Raw genomic sequence first — 23,828 nt, 5'->3', positions numbered from 1 at the left:
CTGCCGAACAAAGCGGATCCACATAAATCAGTGCAAAGTTTTCAACTCAGGGGCAGCAGCTAAACGTAAGGGACAGCCAAAAACTGTAAACCGTACTAAAGACAGGAACCCCCAGCTAACAGCCCCCGACCGTGAAAATCCCACAGGGGACGTGGCAGACCCACAGACTGCACCTAGCGGGACGGTGGACTGTGTTACTGAAGGAACTGTCCCCCCAATCATTTGGGACTCGGACGCGCCCCCAGTAGCCAGAGCCTTAAGAAGGACTCTCCGCACACCACGGCCAAAGACACCGTGATCACCAGTGCTCCAATTTGACTGGTTCAGTCCCGGGAAAGGGACCAGCCGCAAAAGGGCACCTAATGTCAGAGACCAGCCCGCGAGCAGGGACACCCAGCCGGTAGCCTCGGGCAACGAAGGACCCCCAGAAGAGATAGCGGTAGACCAGCCACCAAGTGGGAGTCCCCAGCCTGTTGCTCTCAACCAGGCAGAACCCCCACGGGAAAAAATGAACCAGGCAGCCATCCACAAAGGAGTGGTGTGCTGTAGCACCGGAGGGGACGTTCCCCCGATAGTGTGGGACTCGATCCTACCTCCGGTCAGCACACTCCGGGTCCGGCAGTGCAGGCTGACTTACTACCAGACCCGCTGGACACTCAGAGGCAAAAGAAGAAAGAAAGACGGCAGGAATTAACCTGGCCACCCGGAGACAGGTGGCAGATGTACATATATAATATAATATGAATTTAAGAATGTTTAGTGAATAATTTAGAGTGGTGTAAGATTATCTGTGCAATGATAAAAATATTTGTATTAGTTACTGGGGTAAGGAAAATAATCTACCTGTGCAGCTGTTAAAAGAGGCACAGGCCAGGTAATACCTGGGAGTAAGAAGAATCTACCGGTATAACTATTAAGGGAAGCACTGGTGAGATAACAAACAAAATGGCTGTGAGATAAAAGCTGGAAGCAGACATCAGTCCACAAGGAACTGAATAAGACAGCCAGTCGATTAAAGACTATGTTATGTCTGAAAGGAAGAGAGCCCAAATTGGAACTCGGTCATCTTTGTCAAGCCAGAGAGCTTTCTCAGGGCTAGACAATCTGTTTTATGTGCCCCTACAGGAAAGAGGACAACATGAAAGGGTCCTGTTCCTGCTCGCCCTGATAAGGATGAGCAGCGGCGACCAAGGACGTAGAAGAATCCCTCATTTATGGGTGTTCAGGAGGAAGAGCACCGATCGTAACCACTGTGGGTGGCACCCCAGGTGTGGAAGAACTCGCCATTTACGCCCACGAGGGAAGATGGCCAGGGTGGCTGCAATCTAATTCTACCCGCTACTCCAGCCAGGAAGGGTTTACCTATGGGGAGGCCTCAGTTCCATGACCCCGGATACGGATCATCGCTGCCTGAGTCAGTGTTACAGAGGGAAAACATGTATGTTTGATTTGCAAAGGAAACATTCCCCTGGGAAGATAGTGGTGGCTCAGAAAACTCAGCAAGGACACATGGGACCAGGAATCGCACTGGGAAAGACTCGGTAATGATACGTACCGCACCATCACGGGGACACGGAGAGGAGTAAAAGTGTGTTGGGACAAATGTTGGGAATCCGAACAAGGAATTACGTTTGCATGTGGGCATCAGAGAATCTTTGTCCCGCAGGCATATCGATCGCCTTCGCCCGGCAATGGCAAGATGAAGGGGAAGGGATGGGGTGGGATTCTAGCCTACACGATTGCGCGGTCCCACACACCCCACTCCCAATTAATGCCACCGAACTAAGAGCACACATTAAGAAACCCCTGCCCACAACCCCGCCAATACGCACAGTAATAGAAAGGTGTCCTACCACCACCAAGGGACCTGCGAACGGATTAGAATTGGCACCGACCAAAAAGGTGTTATACCAGTGGGTACATTATGTAGTAGTTTCAGTAATTTTAAACCTTACCGAGGTACACCTACCTGCATGGTGTCTGAAGGAAACAGAGCTGCTATACCAGGCCCTACTTAGAGACATGTTCAAGAAATTTTATGAGTTAGACTTTGGAAATATAGACAAAGCAGACCTATACACCCTAAACTCTAGGGACACCATGGGCTCGCGGAGACCTAGAAGTGGAATCATAAACAATGTTTTTACTGCCTACAATTCAGGATTCTCTGTATTAAATAGCCTAGATGACATAGAACTACAAACACAGATAAACGGTTTAAAGAACCTATTTTTTAAAATCCTAAAACAAGAGAACACAGTAGTAGGTTCAGAACTACACAAGGACCAGGCTATGATGGTCCATTTGAAAGAAATAGTGGCTGGCTGGAAAAACATGCACAGACAGTGAATGCACTCATACTGAAGGATAGAAACGCTTCAGACCAGGCTGCACAGAACGAGGTGTGTGTACTGTGTGGGGTATGGTTGTTGGGCGAGGGCTGCAACAATCTGGAAGATTTAAAACAAGGTTTAGTCCCCTTTTGGATCAGGAACAAGCCCCTCGCAGCCCTCCACCTGTACAGCAATTCACTAAGCCCGTGTCAGCTCCGCCTAGCCTCTGAAGCTTCCCTGTCCCAGTAGACTGTGGGAAATCTAACCACACCATTATGGGGATAGTATTAAGGATGCCGGTCATGGGTGGGACAGCCCGACCCGCACCGGTATACCGTGTGGAGAACATTGGAGTTATTCAGGGAGGTGCACACATTCGTTTCGCAGCGGTCCCACCCTTTGTCATAAAGTGGGAGCACGCTGTGACGGGTTCTGACCTCTCCAGGTACCGGAGCCGGGGTGCACACGTAATACTGTGTCCCCAATACTTGAGTGCCCATTCTAAGTCACAGTGTGGGTTTAAAGCTGCTGGTGCACAGCCTATTAACTGCACCATGGAGGTAATGGCACAGGATCATGTCCCTCCACAGGTAACATACATAGGGGGTGGGACATATTGTGTCACCACCAGTGCACCCCACGACCAACATGGACACTTCTAGTGTCCGGTGAATGACAGCAGTTTTGCTTCAAACCTGAGGCATCAGTTCAAGTGACCCAGGAACGGATTGTCCCCATTCCTGAACCCTCCACTGTCCACCTCACCACGAAGGAAAACATTACAAACCTGCAGGATTATGTTGTTCTTTTTGGCTATGCAATTCCCCCTCTACCCGAACATCTTACCGCTCTGCTAAAAGCTATAATTATCTCACAAAAACACTTCTACACTCTAGAACAGAAAACAATTGAGATTGGGAAAAAGATTCTCGAGATCACAATCCCGCCTTGGTGGGACCTTTTCAGAAATATAGAAGTCCCAGTCTGGATCCGAATCGCTTCCCACACTTTAATTATCTATCAGCTCGCGATTATTCTTTACTTATGGTGTCTCATTTGCCGAGTGAAACGCAGAGGCCGTCAGGGCAGGCACCAAAGGGTGCTGTATACTCCTTGGCCGAACTTGGGAATCGCGCAGGGAGGGGTGACACCATACTACCATGTTTAATTTGTGTTTGGTTTTTACCTGCTGTAAACCACAAAATATCGAGTGTTGTAAGAATATTACTCAAAATGTGTTTGACTATGGACCTTTATGTTACCTGAGAATGTGTTTGACTATGTGCTTTTATTTTTACTTTACTTAAAGTTGTGTTTGACTGTATACCGTTATTTTACTGTGCAAACCGAGTAAAAGGGGGACATCGTACCCCCTCTATGCTGTAACCGAATTGTAATGATTGTATTCGCCTGTAAATTGCATTGCATTTCAACGGCGGATGCGTGTTAATGTTTAGCCAGTATAAATGCGGGGAAGGTTGACTCTCGGGATCAGGAATTTTACTTACCTTGTTTGACACTGAAGAGTGTGTAGTGTCAACAGCGGGGACTGAAGGGTGCAAAATTCATGAGAACCCCCTAGTGCTTGTGCTCATTCGAAAGGAAATTTAATTTGGGAATATCAACCGGAAAGTTTGAAATCCTATAGTGCTTATGGAAGAAACTACAAACTTTAATCAAATTTTGGACTTTTACAAGACAAATTCAAGCCCTGTGGGTGGTCATAAGGAACTAAAGAAGCCCACTTGATTATTGGAACTGTCTGGGTGTTGGGACTAAGTTAACTTGTCTGGAGGAATGGACATTCGAAAACCCTTCTCCACAAGAGACATTTACATTACAACAATAGTTCAGAGATGGCCAGCCGTCAAACCAAATTAAGAAAAGCCATCTTCAACATGAATAAGTAAAAAGGGCCCACTACAGCCTGTATGCGAAAAACCAAGCACAAAAGGACATTGTGATTACCAAGCTAATACTTTCATCAGGAAACAGTTTTAGAAATGCAACCCACCCTAGACATATTAACTTTTAACGAGCCCGCCAAAATATTACAAAGAAAAGTCAAGCCCACCAAATTTAAACAAAGAATTCTAAAGTGATTTGTCGTGGAGATTAGGGCAATTCAAACCGTATAACTAGCCCCCTGTTTTAACAGAGGCTAGGTTTCTACTACCTCAGGAGACACTGTATGCCATATTGCTCGTGCTATACGACTATGCCATCAAGAAGGGAGAGAGACCAAAGCGACAGTTGAAAACTAACTTCTCAAGCCTCGAAGTCCTGAAGTCCTGAAGGAAGAAATAACATCACCATCGCGGCAGCAACCGACCACAGCCAACGTGGTACCAACGAAAAACCACCGCGATCGACCAAACTCGAAACAAAACTCCAACAGAAAGAAACCGGAGAATCGAAAGTTTCCACTCTACAATCTAAGGCCTGACTACCAACAGGTGAAAACATTACTTAAAGAGACTTTGAACCTATTTCTAATGAAGAAAACCGGGTACTTACCCCATAGATCCAAAACGCACCTTACCGCATCAGCGGACTCAACCCAACTGAAGGTTGCGCAGTAAGAAGTCTTCTCCGACATTCGGCATATGGCAAGCAGAACCTACAGAATTCAACAAACCTCGAAATCGTGAACTACCACCAACTGGCCAGAAAGGATTGGTAAGCTTAGGCCCTGCCTGCCCTGGAGTCTCACCTAGCTAGAATTAGGTATTGGGAGGTGGGAGGTGTAATTTTTATGCAACCCCCTTTGAATGTGCAATGTATTGTTCTTTATTAGAGTGATTATAAGTTTGACATTGTATTTCCTTGTCTGTAATAAAATCAAAGTTCTTTTGCATCAAACCAGTTGTCCTTTGCATTTTGTCACACCCCCAAATAAACCCAGATTCTCAAACCCAAGGGAGTGGGAGCGATTCGAACTGCTCAAGTTGGACAGAGGTGAACCTGGCCCCCGGGACCACCCCCTTGCACACTCTTGGCTGCAATCACTGAATAATCTAAAAAGCTTGAGTGAAAACAGATTGATTTATATCCTCAAAAATATACGATAGTAACTTATAGAGAAAAATGGAGCTTTGTTCTTTATTTTTCAGTGCGTAATTTACAATTCAAATAATCAAAGCAATATTTGAATACATTAAAACACTAACTGCATCAACAGTTTTGCCAAATATAACCTTTTAATGTGCAGTGCTATGATCTCTGATATAACATGCATTATTTATGGCTGCCTCCCAGAGAACACAAACTGCTCTGTAATCATGTTTTTAATTCAATCCCAAAGATAAAGATGGAATCTGCTGCATTGTAACAAAAAGCAGTTTTAGCGGTTTTATAGCAGGATCTACCCGAGATTATTTATTTTTATTTCTTCTAGTTTAATAAGGATTCATAAAAATTTAAAACAATTTAAAACAATTTTCATTCATTTTCAGTGTAAAAATGAATGATATGGTGATCACAATTAAAACAACAGTAGATTGCTTTCATGTAATGGAGAAGAATGCTCCAAAGCGCTTCATAGATGGTGATGATGTCATCATCGCTGGCTCAGCGAAGTGGGCCATTACCATTTACCGCTGTCACTAAGCCCCTGTAGAAGCCATAGTGACACCGCTCCCTAATGAAAGTCAAGTGCAGAGAGCCGAGGCAAACATTTTTTACTCCGCTGTTGAGAGCTGAGCCAACCGGCAGTACATTTAGCACTGAGCTCAGAGCTCAGCGCTCCAATAATAATGAGCAGGCATCAAGAATTTTGCATACTACCTGCACCACTTTCAACGGGCACAGGCAGATCGCACATCGCGCTCCTTGCACCCATTTTCAGGCCTAATCAAATTTCATCCTTCGCTCAAATTTGACCACTTTTTAGGCATTCCCAGATAACAGAAAATATTCAATCACAGCCAAACAACAAGAAACCTGGAGCATGCGTATTGTATAATATCCTCCATGTTCCATAATCATCGACCTTTTACCTCTATTCACTCAGATATAAAGTGTTAAACTTATAAAATCCATGGCAAGTTATGAGCCTGTAAAATTCCTATTCTATTACTTCCCTTTGTTGGACTCCTAACTCTTAAAATCCTTGCATTTAAACCTCTGGATTCTTTTGCAGTATTGTTGTGCAGCAGAAGACCTCGTATACTATACTACTGCAAGATTTATCTGTCTTTACACAAAGGCTACAGGATATTATAAAAAAATGTATTGTTAAATAGTGGTCTATTGAGATATCATCACAGTAAATGAAGCCTGCACCAGATCTCAGTACATTCACGCATTGAGCAAAAGTACCATTAGCGAGAAAGACAACGTATCGTTAACATAGATCCCTCAGGAAGGTTTTTATTTGAGTAAACCTATCAGACAGAGGAAGAAAACGATGTAATAAAATCTTCTGCTAACATTAGATTACAAATTTTAACAAAACAAAAGAATGAATAATCTCAAAGCTATTTATAGAGGTATTGGATTCCAATTTATCTATAAGGAAGTACAACACATGCCCTACGAAAAGGATGATAAATCTCAGTATATTTCTTTTATTCTGGATTTTCACTGACACTTCAATTGCTTTGACTTTTTTTACCATAATTTATTGTGGTTGTACTTTACAGGCTTCATTCTAAGGGATTATATACATTGAGATTTCAGTCTTAAGGCTCTTTGTGAAATTCCTTTACTCTGTTAGTTAAAACAATTCACCTAGAGAATCACAACATGTCAGTTATTGTACTCCAGGCATGGACTGGTGCAAGCATAGCTCTCCGAAACAATACAACCATCGGCCATTATTGAACGTTTTCATCAATGAGCATGTGTTGCACTGAGAATGAAGGTAACTGCAGTCCTATATAGCGGCATGAACAGCAGATGTCAAGATCAGGATTCTATACTGATATTGGCCAGAGCCCAGGATTTACTTAGTCCAGCTCTGAAACTAACAGCATCAGAGACAGCTCTATTTATGCATAAAAAGATAAAATGGCTACTCACAAATGTTACTTTGAATCTTTGAGGGGGACATTGTCACATTGCAGCAACGCATGCTGGCAAAATCAATGGGGAAATACATATTGTTTGTGTTGAAATTAGAGTTAGAAGTGTTGTGATTAAAAGGAGTGGGAAGCTGAGATTGATGCAGAGATAAGCTCTTCTGCAATAATTCAACAACATTAGCTATGCGCAGTAACAGTTTTTAAAATGCCTGCACTTGTAAATGATGATGTATTTTATGATACATGTCTTTCATTTAAGACTGGCACAACATGGCATAAAAAATTATTGTTGCAACTGTTTTGACTGTCTCATTGCAAGCTTTTCAAAACAGTTGAATGAGGTGTTCTTATGTCAGTGTGCTTCAATTTGTAAAAATAAAATAAAAGTTGTTGCTCAAAACCTGTACAAATGCTTTGTGCTAATGACAACTCTCGGGCAACATTTTATTGTTACTGCTGGGATCCACCTCATTGATACTGCATCAAGTTGGAATGTTATTCAGCTATGTGGAACAGATTCATGTACTATCAGATCACTATCTAATTCCTGATTTACATAAGTTCCAGTGTAATTTTGCACCTCGGGCATCATCAATGTGCCTCATGAAAGAATGTTCACAAAATTCACCTATCGATGCCATTAAAAAATTAAGTGACTATTTATACTGTGCTTTTTCTGTCGAGTCCCCGCCCCCGATGCCTCCCACTGGAACCGGACGTGCCGGAACCGGAAATGCGGCCACAAACCGGAATCAGTCCGACCATGTGTGCTGCTGATCCTCCGAGAGCCTGCCAATGGACCAAGCCTGCTGATCCTCCACTGCTCAGCCTGCTGATCCTCAGGCGGCTGGACAGGCAGGCAGAGAGGTGGCCAAGCTCCCCACTGGGCCCCGAGCCCCGAGATTCCCACTGGGCCCCGAGCCCCGAGCTCCCCACTGGGCCCCGAGCCCCGAGCTCCCCACTTGGACCCGAGCACCAAGCCCCCCACTGGGCCCCGAGCCCCGAACTCCCCACTGGGCCATGAGCCCTGAGCGCCCCACTGGACCACGAGCCCCGAGCTCCTCACTGGGCCACAGGCCCGAGCTCCCCACTGGGCCCCCGAGCTCCAAGTTCTCCACTGGGATATGAGCTCCGAGCTCCCTACTGGGCTATGAGCCCCAAGCCCTGAGCTCCCCACTGGGCCCCCAAGTCACGAGCTCCTCACTGGGCCACGAGCCCAGAGCTCCTCACTGGGCCATGAGCCCCAAGCCCTGAGCTCCCGACTGGGCCATGAGCCCCGAGCTCCCCACTGGGCCATGAGCCCTGAGCTCCCCACTGGGATACAAGCCCCAAGCTCCCCACTGGCCCCCAAGTCCTGAACCCCGAGCCCCGAGCCCCGAGCTCCCCACTGGGTCCCCAAGCCCCGAGCCCCGAACTCCCCATTGGGCCACGGCCCCGAACTCCCCACTGGGCCCCCGAGCCCAGAGCCCCAAACTCCCCACTGGGCCACAACCCCGAGCTCCCCACTGGGCCCACGAGCCCCGAGCTCCCCACTGGGCCACGGCCCCGAACTCCCCACTGGGCCCCCAAGCCCCGAGCTGTCCACTGGGCCCCCGATCCCCGAGCCCCGAGCCCCGAGCTCCCCATTGGGCCCCCGAGCCCCGAGCCCCATGCTCCCCACTGGGCCCCCGAGCTCCCCACTGGGCCCCTGAGCCCCTAGCTCCTCACTGGGCCACGGCCCCGAACTCCCCACTGGGCACCCGAGCCCCGAGCCCAGCTCCCCATTGAACCCCGAGCCCCGAACTCCCCTCTGGGCCATGGCCCTGAGCTCCCCACTGGGCCCCCGAGCCCCAAACTCCCCACTGGGCCATGGCCCCGAGCTCCCCACTGGGCCCCCGAGCACCGAGCTCCCCATTGGGCCCACGAGCCCCGAGCCCTGAGCTCCCCATTGGGCCCCGAGCCTCGAGCTCCCCACTGGGCCCCCGAGCCCTGAGCCCCAAGCTCCCCACTGGGCCACGAGACCTGAGCTCCAAGATCCCTGCTGTGCCGCGAGGGGTGGAGGGAGAGGGAGAGAGAGAAGGAGAGGAGAGCGAGAAGGAGAGAGAGAAGGAGAGAGTGAGAAGGAAAGAAAGGAGAGAGGAGAGAGAGAGAAGGAGAGAGAGAACGAACCCAAGGGTGGCTACTTGTAGACAAGGACAGCCACTCTACACATGGCTGATGACACCCCGCCGCAACCCACCACTCGTGGCCAGAACTCATACAATAAGAGTCACGCTTCCACTAGCAGACCATTGGGGAGCTGAAGCAAGGGTTCCTCGGCCCTGACTGCACGGGAGGAGCTCTCCAGTATTCGCCGGAGCGGGTGTCCCATTTCGTAGTGGTCTGCTGCATCCTCCACAACTTGACCATCATGAGGGCGCAGCCCTTTCCACCACGGGTTCCACAACCACCTCAGGGGGAGAAGGAAAATGAGGAGGAAGGGAAGAGGAAGAGGAGGAGGCGGCAGAAGGCAGGAGGCAGCCTGTACAGCCACGTTCCGGACGAGCTGTCTGTGTGCATCATCAGACTCCGGTCCCCCTGAATTAAATCCCAGATCCCCACTGCTCAACACATCTCCACTTTACCATCCCTCTGTCACAGAGCACCACAGTGTCTTCTTGGCCACAAAGCTGAAATGAAAGCCACCATAAAGCAAAAATTCCAAAACACATTTATAAATTATTCAATCTAATATTTCATAACAAAATCAACTAATCACCCTGGTGCATTCCTTTAGTGCCTGTCTTCCATGTGCCTTTGCCAGGCCAAGTGCTCCTACAAAATGATACCTCAGTGGATGCAGCACGGCTGGTGGAAGGCTGCTGACTTTCAGAGGGAGAGACTGCAGAGGGCTTTACAGGATGACCTCGAACAGCTCTGGGCCTAGAAGGTCCAGGTGTAAACTGCAGCACCTCGGCATGGGCGGCTTCAGTCTTGGCTGGTTGGCTGACAGGAAACAGCAAGGGCACTGCCGGAGTGGCAGCAGTGGGAGGATGAATGCTGTCATCGTGAGAGAGGACAGCAGGTTCGTGCTCCACGGAGCCACTGCCCCACCCCTGGGCGGCGCCTCAGCATCCCTAGTAATCAGCTGATGGACAGTTTGCTGGACTTCAGTGACACCCTGAAGGCCTTTTTCCACACTCGTAAACCCAGCCACGATGGCAGCAGCCTGAGTTTGCGTGGCAGCAAGTTGAGCCTGCATGACAGAACTCTGAGCTTCCACTGCATCACTCAGACGTTGGATCGTTTCTGCTTGTGCTGCAGTAGAAGCTGAGACATCGCCCATCACATCCTGCATCATGGTTGGGTCCACATGTGCTCTCATGGAGTTGCCCATCACTTCCTTTCTGGAAATTATGGACTCCAAGCTCCATGCAAAACTCTGTGCAATATTGGAGTCAGACTCCTACATGCTCCTTTGCAGTGACAACAGGCTCTCTGGCAGGTCTGCCATTGCACCAAACATTTCTGTGTGCATGCCCATCATCATCATCATAGGCAGTCCCTCAAAATTGAGTAGGACTTGCTTCCACTCTAAAAGTGAGTTCTCAGGTGGCTGTACAGTCCAATATGGGAATGACAGTCTCTGTCACAGATAGGGCAGACAGTGATTGCAGGAAAGGAGGAAAGGGTGAGTGGGACTGGTTTGCCACGTGCTCCTTCCGCTGTCTGTGCTCGATTTCTGCATGCTCTCGGCGACAAGACTCGAGGTGCTCAACGCCCTCCCGGATGCTCTTCCTTCACTTAGGGCGGTCTTGGGCCAGGGATTCTCAAGTATCGGTGGGGATGTTTCACTTTATCAAGGAGGCTTTGAGGGTGTCCTTGAAACGTTTCCTCTGCCCATCTGGGGCTTGCTTGCTGTGTAGGAGTTCCGAGTAGAGCGCTTGCTTTGGGAGTCTCGTGTTGGGCATGCAGACTATGTGGCCCACCCAACAGAACTGCTCGAGCGTGTGTAAGATTAAATTTGACAGTGAGACAATTCTTCTAAAACAATTGGAACAGTTTATGAAACAAACACACACACATGCACATCCGCCTTAGTTACAACAGATACAATGAGGTTATAATAAAGAGTGATATATGTTACTTCCCTTTGGCTGGCTGGTTCAAGACAGCAAGAAAAGTATTTGGCTGAGTTCTTTATACCTCTCACATTCATTGTCCCTCTGAAAGTCTGGGGATTGGGTCTTGGTTCCAGGGCAGTTCCTTATTGGCTCTCCTCACTCATGTAGCTGTCTGGACTAGCTCAGCCATCTCTGATTAGTTTAAATGGCTTTCCAAAACACGAAAGCCATGCGGCAGCTCTAGGGGCTTTCATTTTGTTTCTTACAAAACTTAGCCCATGCTGGCAATCTGTGGGCTTCCATTTTATCTCAACACAAACAGGCCTTTTCATATAATCTACACTTTTAACATTTATACATACACAGAATCCATTTTAATCATTAATAAACACATTTATTCTTACAAACTCTCCACCTTGAGGGGAAAATATCCTTATTGTTGGAAACAATTATTAAAGATGAAATAACAGCGCAGTGACAGGATCGGTCCAAGTCAGCATGGATTTATGAAAGGGAAATCATGCTTGACAAATCTGGAATTTTCTGAGGATGTATCTAGTAGAGTGGACAAGGGAGAACCAGTGGATGTGGTGTATTTGGACTTTCAAAAGGCTTTTGACAAGGTCCTACACAAGAGATTGGTCTGCAAAATTAAAGCACATGGTACTGGAGGTAATGTACTGACATGGATAGAGAACTAGTTGGCAGACAGGAAGCAAAGAGTAGGAATAAACAATTCCTTTTCAGAGAGGCAGGCAGTGACTAGTGGGGTGCTTCAGGGCTCAGTGCTGGGACCCCAGCTATTTACAATATACATTAATGATTTGGATGAAGGAATTGAGTGTAATATCTCCAAGTTTGCAGATGGCACTAAACTGGGTGGCAGTGTGAGCTGTGAGGAGGATGCTAAGAGACTGCAGAGTGACTTGGAAAAGTTAGGTGAATGGGCAAATGCATGGCAGCGGCAGTATAATGTGGATAAATGTGAGGTTATCCACTTTGGGGGCAAAAAAAACGAAGGCAGAATATTATCTGAATGGCAGCAGATTCGGAAAAGGGGAGGTGCAACGAGACCTGGGTATCATGGTACATCAGTCATTGAAAGTTGGCATGCAGGTACAGCAGGCGGTGAAGAAGGCAAATGGTATGTTGGCCTTCATAGCTAGGGGATTTGAGTATAGGAGCAGGGAGGTCTTACTGCAGTTGTACAGGGCCTTAGTGAGGCCTCACCTGGAATATTGTGTTCAGTTTTGATCTCCTAATCTGAGGAAGGACGTTCTTGCTATTGAGGGAGTGCAGCGAAGGTTCACCAGACTGATTTCCGGGATGGCTGAACTGATATATGAGGAACGACTGGATGACTAGGCTTTTATTCACTGGAGTTTGGAAGGATTAGCGGGGATCTCATAGAAACATATAAAATTCTGACGGGACTGGACAGGTTAGATGCAGGAAGAATGTTCCTGATGTTGGGGAAGTCCAGAACCAAGGGATATTGTCTAAGGATAAAGGGTAAGCCATTTAGGACTGAGATGAGGAGAAACTACTTCACTCAGAGAGTTGTTAACCTCTGGAATTCTCTACCGCAGAGAGTTGTTCATGCCAGTTCATTGGATATATTCAAGAGAGAGTTAGATATGGCCCTTACAGCTAAAGGGATCAAGTGGTATGGAGAGAAAGCAGGTAAGGGGTACGGAGGTGGATGATCAGCCATGATCTTATTGAATGGCCGTGCAGGCTCAAAGGGCCGAATGGCCTACTCCTGCACCTATTTTCTATGTTTCTATGTTTCTATGACCTTTCATATGGCTTATCTCCTCAGAGATCACATATAATAACATTGAGAGGAAGTGAGAGAAAAGTGGATGGCCTGACTTGGTCCCCACCCCATATCCTCAGTGCACTGTCACTTCTCACAGCACACTGATGATTGATGTTGTTCGTGAGTCATGCTGCAGCTCCCGCTTTTCCATCTTCCCTCAGCTTCAGTCGTGGCCGGTGTCATCCTAACAATCGTGAGGGTCCGTAACATGGTCTGTGGGAAACAAGGTCAGTGCAGTATTTACTGTTTGGCAGTTTTTAACTGATTAATGTGAAACCACTTCTTGTACTTACCGCCCTTTTCCCCGGTAACTGAATCAAATAAACCGCAGGATTCAATCGATCTATAATCGTACGCGGCCCCACCACCCAGGCTCAAAGGCCGCTTCTTCTTCCCATAATTTGGAATCATTACTGAGTCTCTCACCTCGATTTCAAAGGGACGTACTTTCTTGTCAAAGTACCTTTTAATTTGTCTTTTTGACTTTTCCAATTTGATGGCCACAAATCGATTGACCTGATCGGTGTGATCTACCACTTGTTCCAGCCACTTGGAACGACATGTTTTCATTGTCAGGGGACTCATCTCTGTTAGTGTTAGCTGGCCTGGTGTTCTCATGGGTCTCCCTGTCATGGTCTGATATGGGGAGACTCCTGTTGTTCTATGAGGTGTGGACCTCATCGCCATTAAGCACATTGGCAGCATGTTAGCCCATTGAGTGGTCCGCGCACAATTTTTTTTAACATTAACTTGAGGGTCCTATTCCGCCTTTTGACCCCTCTGGACGACTGGGGGGTGGTGAGCAACATGTAATTTGTGTTTTATCCCCAACATTTCCTGCAGGTAGGTCAAAATTTTATTGGTAAAGTGTGAACCTTGATCGCTGTCCACTTGTACTGGTACTCCCCACCTACAAAACACATGATTCAATAGTGTTTTGGCTGCTGTGATTGCAGTGTTGGAGCGGCAGGGGAATGCTTCGATCTATTTAGTGAATTGATCCATCACCACAAGGGCATGCAGAAAATTGCCTTGCGCCTGTGGAAGTGGCCCAATGAAGTATATCTGGAGGTGAGTCCATGGCCCTTGAGGTGTAGGTGTGCTTTGAAGCAAGGCTCGGTTAGTGCATGCTGGAGGATTGTGTTGCAGGCACAGTAATCATCATGCCACGTTTTGGTTGATTGTTTCCCTCATGGAAGGCCACCAAGCTGTGGATGCTATCTTATAGAAGGTTACCAGGGCTGAATAGTGCCCTACTGTGGGGTGGGAGTGAAAGAGGGAGAGCAGTTCCTGACCCACTTCTGGTGGAACACACACCACTGGGTAGGCGTTTGGCTTTCTTTTGAACATCATCAACTGCTCATCTGAGTCAGGGGCAGTGGCTAGTATGGTATTGGGAGCCCAGGCTGTTGGTTGAGGAAGGGGTCTGCCTTCCTCGTGCCAGGCGCTTACAACAGCATATGACCATAGAAACATAGAAAATAGGTGCAGGAGTAGGCCATTCGGCCCTTCTAGCCTGCACCGCCATTCAATGAGTTCATGGCTGAACATTCAACTTCAGTACCCCATTCCTGCTTTCTCGCCATACCCCTTGATCCCCCTAGCAGTAAGGACCTCATCTAACTCCTTTTTGAATATATTTAGTGAATTGGCCTCAACAACTTTCTGTGGTAGAGAATTCCACAGGTTCACCACTCTCTGGGTGAAGAAGTTCCTCCGCATCTCGGTCCTAAATGGCTTACCCCTTATCCTTAGACTGTGACCCCTGGTTCTGGACTTCCCCAACATTGGGAACATTCTTCCTGCATCTAACCTGTCTAACCCCGTCAGAATTTTATATGTTTCTATGAGGTCCCCTCTCATTCTTCTGAACTCCAGTGAATACAAGCCCAGTTGATCCAGTCTTTCTTGATAGGTCAGTCCCGCCATCCCGGGAATCAGTCTGGTGAACCTTCGCTGCACTCCCTCAATAGCAAGAATGTCCTTCCTCAGGTTAGGAGACCAAAACTGTACACAATACTCCAGGTGTGGCCTCACCAATGCCCTGTACAACTGTAGCAACACCTCCCTGCCCCTGTACTCAAATTCCCAGTATTGCTGCTGCAGGGATTTTAAATCTAGGTGATCTGTTGGGGAGGCCTTGCTGACAGCATTGCAGGGCTCAACAACTATATCCTTTATCTCCCCATCAGTCGCAGTGTCCTTGGTTGCTATGTCTGCTCTGGAATTTCCCTCGCTATGTGGATCCCCTTTTCTATGGGCTGCTACCTTTCCTATGAAGCAGGGCTGGGATCAGACAATAGTACATCGTCTATCGTACAATAGTAATTTTTCTGGTATAGGAGCAGGGAGAGCATGGTGTTTATAGCATAGACATTATCGGACCAAATATTCACGGGTCTATCTGAGGTCTCCTTTACAGCAGTTAGAAGTGTGGCGATTTCTGCATATTGTGAAGACTGTCTGTTGCATCTTCGCTGGATGGTTCTTTCTGCCAATACCACAGCATATCCGGTGTGAGGGGATCCTTCAATGTGATATAAGGACCCAGAGATGTAGACATCTGGGGCACCCTGTATGGGCTCTTTCTGCACAGGATGGGCAACGGACATTCATGCGGGTCCCCCTCACAGATCAGAAATTGTGGCAACAAGGTGGTGGGTTTGGAAATGGTATCAATGTCTCTTTCCATAAATTCCAATGTCCATTTGCTGAGGTGCTTTGAGGAAACTAGCGAATCTCCAGGTTTCATCAGTCGTTTCAGAGGTGTGTGTCCGCTGTGCAGGATTGTAGCCTGTAACCCAGTAAAAAAGGTAAAGTGATGTACTGACCAGAAGACGGCCAGTAGGTGGCGCTGGCATGTGGTATACATCTTTTCTGCCCTCTGCAGGATTCGAGACGCATATGCAATGAGCTGGAGTCGATCAGCTTGCATTTGGCACAGAACTGCAGTGAGGCTTTGCTCTGTGGCCCTGACCTCCAAATGGAAGGGCTGCGTGGGATCAGGAGGGATCAGATATGCGGCCTGTATCACTGCAGTTTTTAATTTAGCCACAGACTGGGTATGGGCATCAGTCCATGCCGGGCGTATGTCATCACCCTGCAGTTTTATTAAATCATACAAGGGCTTTGCATACTCTGCAAAGCCTGGGATAAAGTTCCTTTGGTACCCCACCAAACCCAAGAATGATCTAGGGCTGTTTTGGAAGTGGGTAATGGCAGTCGCTGTATTATCTGCACCTTGTGAGAGTCGGGGGATGATCCCTCTGGAGAAATGGACACTATTAGAAAGGTGACCCATTCTTTTACTAATTGAACCTTACGGGGATTTACCTTTAGTCCCGCCTGAGCCAACAATGTCAAAAGTTTGTGCAAAAGAGACAGATGCTCCTCCATGCTGACAGTTGCCAGCAGTAGGTCGTCTACGTACTGCAGCAAGCAGGTAGGGAGGGAAAAGTCTTTTAACATTGTAGCCATTCTTTTGTGGAATATCATGGGCGCATTGTGGAACCCTTGAGGCAGGCATGTCCAGGTGTAGCTCTGGTCCTCAAATGTGAATGCTTTAACAGGGACACTCCAGAATCCATTGGCGATGTCGAGGGTCGAGAAGTACTTGGAACCAGCAGGAATTTGAGATAATATGGTAGGAGTTTCTCTTACTACCGGTGAGCAGGCTGGTGTTACAGAATTTAACTTTCTGTAATCAATAGTCAGTCGCCAGCTATCAGGCTTTTTAACCGGCCATGTGTTTGAATTGGTCATGAAAGTGCCTGTCCTAAGAACACCCTGCTCGACTAGGGATTTTATGGTGTCTCAGATGTAAGGATAACTCTCCCTTGGGATGGGCTACTGTTATTGAATGAGTGGGGGGGGTCCCTCAATAGATTCCTCGCCTGACATTTTTCCAGTCATGCTTGCATGTGGCAAATACCGCTAGGTGTTTCTGAATTCGTTTTGCCAGTTTCATTTTTGCTCCCTGGAGCATCATACTCAGATGGCTTTTTAATAGCAAAAACCGAGTGAGCATCTGAAATTCCTATCACTCTTGTCTTATCTCTCAATCCCATCCAAACACAATCCTGATTATAATTTATCACCACAGCATACTGATCCAACACATCAGTTCATAAAATTCCCCTTCCGTCGGGGGTGGTCATCAGCATAGGTCCTGGGACCTTACAGGTGAGGCCTCCCAACTGAAGTTCAGTGGCCTTCCCTGTATACGCGATGGTTGTATCACCGTTAAACCCTTTAAGGTTCATATAATCCTTATCCGCCGCTGCATGGCATTCATGGTATGGGGTGTGGATGATGGTAACGGCTGAGCCAGTATTGATAAGCATAATCTGCTGTCTGCCCCCTTTTAAGACAACAGCATTGCAGGGCTCAACAACTATATCCTCTATCTCCCCATCAATCACAGCGTCCTTGGCTGCTCCACCTGCTCTAGAATTTCCCTCACTATCTGGACCCCCTTTTCCATCACGTCGGAACCCCACTTCGAACCAATCTTTGGGGGCTGAACCCAGTCATAGGGTCGATCCTGGAATGGGTCTCTCTAATGAGTGTGCATTGTCGATTGCGTGCACCGGTAAATGATTTTGCATCCTCCCCGTGGCAATTCGGGTTTGTATGAGAGTTATCAATTGATCCAATCGTTGATCTGTCCCAGAGGGCTTGGATTCATCCCTCAGGAGGTATCTATGTGTTGCAACATGGTTCGGTGCTGGTCCGGGTCTGCTGTAGTCCTTTGCTAGGTGGCCTACCTTCTTACAATTAAAGCACTGTCTCTTAAAGGGGTAGTTTTGAGATCCCTCCACCGTTGACACTGGTTCATTTGCAGTGGGTGGTGACTTCCCCTTTAACTGGTCTTTTACCATCTCCCAGGCTCTTTGAGTGCTGGTCTCTGTATCTGTCCACTGATTGATGGACCTCATGGCTATTCCCAGGGTGGTTTTAACTAAAGGGTGGAGTTGGGTCAGGAACATCGATTTAAATTATTCCTGATTCTTTCCTACTGTAGCATTTGCAGGTGCCTGGTCCTGCATACGTTGATAGATATTGTACAGGCGATTGCTGAACACTCTCGGGATCTCTTCTGGGCGCTGCTTGGTCTGATTAAGCAGAGCCACTAAGTTCAAGTTTTGGATCACTAAATGGTTTAGGATCTCGGTCATTAGTGCATCGACCCCTGTGGCAGGCTGGAGGATTGCTTCTAGCAGATTATCTTTTAGGGAATTGGAACGGGCCAAGAAGAGGACTCGTGTTCAGACTCTCTCTTCCAAATCGGGTGACCCCTCCTGAAATTTGCCCACCTCCTATTAACTTCCAGTGGGTTGGCCCCATCATTAATGGGCTCAAACTCGTGGCTACACTCAGTGGCGTCAGCACCAGATATGGGCCGTAATTTGGTATGGTTGGTGGTAATGTGGCCGTACGCATTACGTAGTGAAGTAGTGGTTACTACGGCTACGATTGGCAATTGTGTCTCCAAGGTATCCCATTCTACATCACTCTCCTGGGGATCTGTCTCCCCCTCATTCCCTTCTGCTGTCTCTGTTATGGCTCCCCATGTTACTTCGGATACCAGGGCCTGCTGCTCCCCTAACTTACTTTTTAGCCTCGCTATTTCTAGTTGGCACTGGGAGTGATCTGCCTCCCTATGTGGCTTCTTAATTACTTTCCTTAATGCGCCCCTAGCATCTTCTATCTCTTGCTGGAGCCTCAAGTTTTCCAATTTATATTTTTCAACTCTAATTTGTTTTAATTTGCTTCAACAATGAGTGCTGTGACATTTAGGTTTGAGAGACTTTGTTGTTGTAGCAATGAAGCTGTCTGTTCGACCCCCCTTTCTAATTGCTTAATACTGTGGTTTAATTGGCCAATTTCTTGTCTTAAATGCTGCATTTCTCCCTCTTTTAACTGCTTCACAAGTTGTTTGTTGTTGTTGTTTTGTTGTTTTATACCTTTAATCTCTCTTTCTTTTAGTTGAATCTCTTTTACTTGCAATTCTTTCAAATCTTATATTACTTTGGCCTCCTGTCTCATTAATTGCTCATCTCTCCGGGCAAAACAAAATGCACTGAAGGCCACAAGACTGTTTGCCCATTTTGGCCTTATCTCTCCCTTATCTACCCTTTCCTAGATAAGTTTCACCATCTTCCCAAATGACACAGGTTGACCCCCGTGGATGTGCCGTGCCTGTGCCTTTAACTCTTCTATGTCTTGTATCGGGAACTTTTTGAACAACTTCTCCTGATAAACTAGCTCAACATTTCTTTTTATTGTTGGCTTTCTGTCCATGACCGATCCCTTCATCCTGTGTCTTTTGAATTTTACTGCTGGTGGGTCCACACTTAAACAGTTACAACCCACTCCACTTAAGCAGTTACAACTATCGAGTCGACCATTCCTTAAGATGCAATTTCTCCCAATTCGTTTAATCGTTTCAAGCTATACTTCGCAACACAGTTTAGAATTGCAACTCTCGAAATTTCCATTTGTTCAAAAGAATCATCAAAAAGCTGACTCACCAGTTGCCCGCATTCTCCATCAATTATAAGATTTCTAAATCTCTGGCATTAAATTTGACAGTGAGACAATTCTTCTAAAACAATTGGAACAGTTTATTAAAAAGATATACACACATCCACCTTAGTTACAACAGATACAATGAGGTTATAATAAAGAGTGATATACGTTACTTCTCTTTGGCTGGCTGGTTCAAGAGAGCGAGAAAAGTCTTTGGCTGAGTTCTTTATACCTCTCAAATCCATTGTCCATCTGAAAGCCTGGGGATTGGGTCTTGGTTCCAGGGCAGTTCCTTATTGGCTCTCCTCACACATGTGGCTGTCTGGACTAGCTCAGCCATCTCTGATTAGTTTAAATGGCTTTCCAATATACGAAAGCCATGCGGCAGCTCTGGGAGCTTTCATTTTGTTTCTTACAAAATTAGCCCATGCTGGCAATCTGTGGGCTTCCATTTTTATCTCAACACAAACAGGCCTTTCCATATAATCTATACTTTTAACATTTATACATACACAGTATCCATTTTAATCATTAGTAAACACTTTTATTCTTACACGTGGTCAATGCTTCGATGCTGTGGATGTTGGCCTGGGCAAGAACACTGACATTGGTGCGTCTATCCTCCAAGAGGATTTGCAGGATCTTGCACTGAGCAGTGTATGAGGCTAGTGTTGCAGTTGGTGAGAGACGGCTTTTGAAGACGCATTCACTGATCTTGATCACTCGTGTGAGGCCATTAAACCCTTCTTGGCACTTGATCCAGTTCCTTGGGGTGAAACTGCTGGCAGTGACTGTTTCAGCTATCTGCTCCCACTACTTCTGACTTTGAGTCTGAAGGGCCTCCTGGCCCTCTGTAGGTAGAGGATCTGTTCTACATTCTACATCCTGCACTAAGCCCTCCAGAGTTGCATAGGTGAACCTAGGTGCCCTTTCTCTGCCCTGTTGAGCCAGGACTGCCTGCCAGTTGCCTTGACAATAACTTCAATGAGATGCTGAATGCAGCATGCACCTCCCCTTTAAAAGGTGCAGACTGCATTTAAAAATGGAGGCTAGCTTTGAATAGGGCTAGCCTCGCACGGACTTGGGCCCTCTGCTGAGTGCTAGCCACTCAGCAGAGCTTTCAGCATTGGGCTGCATGCATCAATAATGTTAATTATCAGACAGCATGATAGTCATGTGCTGCCTTCAGTACTTTCAACGGGCATGGGCCGATCGCACATCACGATTCCCATGCCCATTTTTGGGTCTAATTTAATTTTTAGCCCCTAGATGTTTTAATATAAATTTGCCTGTTCCCAGCCTCTTCAAAGATAGGTGTATGATTCTTTTTTAAGCCTATGAAGTAACTTTTGAGAGGCTCCATGTTACCAGCAGGACCTCACATGTAGCCAGCATATCATAAAAATTCCAGGTTTCCAATAGGGGGCCTCACAAAACTCAATTTTATAACCAAAATTTGTACCTACATTCTGACGGAGCCTACAGCAATAACAAATGGGAAATGAAAATCTGTCCTTAATTTTAAAAATAGATTGCAGAAAAAAGTAGATATGTATTCATCCAAACAATAGTGCAAAAAACATATTTGAGAATTGAGCCCAAACTTTGCACAGCATTGGGAGCTGTACTTTGTATCATCAATATGTTTCTTTTGATGTTGCGCTGTTGTTGTGGAAAAGAGCATGATACCAGCCAGCAGAATCTGAGTGCACCTTCTGGTAGTTTGAAGTCTGTGCTTACATGTGGCCTGATAGGATGTGCTAGTCATTAAAGCACTGAGAAGAAAGATCGAAGGATGACTTCAAATCAAATGCTGGCAGCGTTGAAACTGCTCACTGCTCATTTCACTTCAACAGGGTCGATACTGATGTCACGAAGAAAACAGTGCTGCTCCATTTGTCTCACTTGCTTCAGGAGATCAGTTGGACTGAAAGAAGAAAGTTGTCATCAAGACAAGTTAATGACCATGGAGCAAAAATGAACTATCGTTATCTGCTAAACGTGTCTGACACACAAATAAGACTCGTTTAGAATGATGCCTGTTAGCAGGTTGCCAGCGAGATGACCATTATTTATAAGTGTTAGAAGAAGAAAGCCTCACAAGCTCACAGGCAGCAGTCCAGATACTTTATCTACAGTTGTGCATAAATAAGGATATAAATAATAAACACTGCTTCATCCAGCCACAGCACTTGCAACTGTGCTCAGTGCAGAAAACAAGGCCTCTTCATTCATTATCAGTCAAATGAGCATCCTGAGAAAGAGCTGCTGTTAAATTTAGGCCAGCAATTCTGAGGAAAAATTGTCACCACTGAATGGAAATAGCCAACCACTTTACTTAATGGGTAAATAATGCAACATCACCAGGTGCAATCGGCTGATAGAATAAGCTCTCATGAAACAATCCAGTGATGCCTGACCAGAGTTCTGCATTTAGATTCCTGCATCAATAAATAGCATGATTACTGTCCTGGTTTGCTAGAGCTCCTTGTGTTTAGCAAGCAAATATGGTTTATCCTAGATAACATTCACTTGTGTTGTTTCCCCCACACTAAACAGATGTTTATTTCATTCTAACCCAAGAAAGATTGATTTTCTGTCAGAATTTGGCTCCAAACGTGAATTGGATTTACAAAGGAACAGAGAGGGCGGTTGTCTGCTCCTGTTTCTCGATATTGGCCCAGAATTTGCGGTTGGATGCCTCTGGCCGCAAAAGTTTCTACAAAAGTACCTGGTGGTCCTGGAGGTTCGGAGACTTGCGGACCTGGGCCTCTATGTGAAGGCTTCTATATCCCAGGAGTATATGGGCTTTGTACACATCTCTGGGATCACTTGGGCCGCCCAACCTATCAAACTAGGGGTCTTCCCATTCATACTTATGTGAATTCCGTATGTAGGGGTGGGAATACCGCCAAAAACACACAAATACTAAATAAAAAGCAACATCACATATTTAAAATGAATCAAAATGGAATTGAATGAATTATTTAAAACAGAAATTTAATTTTTTGAAAAATAAATATACATATTTTAAAGATCTAAAAATAAACTTAGCTTAGGATTTTAAATGTTTAAATTATTGAAAAAATATTATTCTGTTCTTTAAAAGTCTTGTGCTAATAAAAGCAGGTCTTACGTCTGCTTTTATCAGTTGTAAGAATTTGAAGAACATTTGCTAGGCATGAGCTGGGCAAATAGAATTCTTGACAAATCTCAAGTTCCGGGTTTAGGCGCATACACTTTGCATGCCTAAACCCGGAATTTGCACAGCCCTTACGAGTGTGTGCACACCTCTTCTACGCCCGTAGGGAGTGTGAATTCAGGCCCATTAAAATATTTGTGCATTTACTACATAAAATAGTCTTATATTTTTTATGCTTTACCCAACCACAATAGATATTAATAAATGTTGCTCTTTTTAAAATTTATTGAGGCTGCTTCCCCCGACTAAAAAGTAGCGCACCAATCCATGGGGCGGTGAGTCAACCGATATTCAGGTCTTGAACTTTTTTTTCCGATCGGTGCAGTGTTCGTGGCGGTTGCAGGTCAGAAGTGCCCTTGTAGCCGAGCGCTGTGCTGATGATGTCAGCGTGTTGCTGATGTCACCACGACGCAGACGTGCCGCATCATGTTGACGCGTCACAACGTCCCTCCCCTTCAGTTAAAGAGGAGGGCCGCTGCGAACTCTGCAGCCACGTTAGTGGCACCCACTGGGCTACAAGGGAGCGTTTCGACCGGGCCAACGGCATGGTACCCAAGAGGGGATACCGGGCTGCCTGTTGGCAGCCCAGCCGAAGCCATGGCCACCGATGTCGGGCCGACCTCGAAGTCGGCCAGCAATTAAAACAAAATGGAGGTGCCAGCAGCGCGCCCCCGCCCCTTGAAGGGTGGACGCGATGCCCAGCCACACACAGCTTTCCTGCAGGGGAAAGGTGTCAGTGGCACTGACCGACATTACACCGCTCATGCGAGGCAATTTCCCATAGGGGTCGGAAAGGGGGTCGCCATCAGTCGGAAGGTGGTCGGCGTGTGCCCG

Source organism: Pristiophorus japonicus, chromosome 4 (genome assembly GCF_044704955.1).
Source record: "Pristiophorus japonicus isolate sPriJap1 chromosome 4, sPriJap1.hap1, whole genome shotgun sequence".
NCBI lineage: Eukaryota > Metazoa > Chordata > Chondrichthyes > Pristiophoridae > Pristiophorus > Pristiophorus japonicus.
This window is presented reverse-complemented; position numbering follows the sequence as displayed.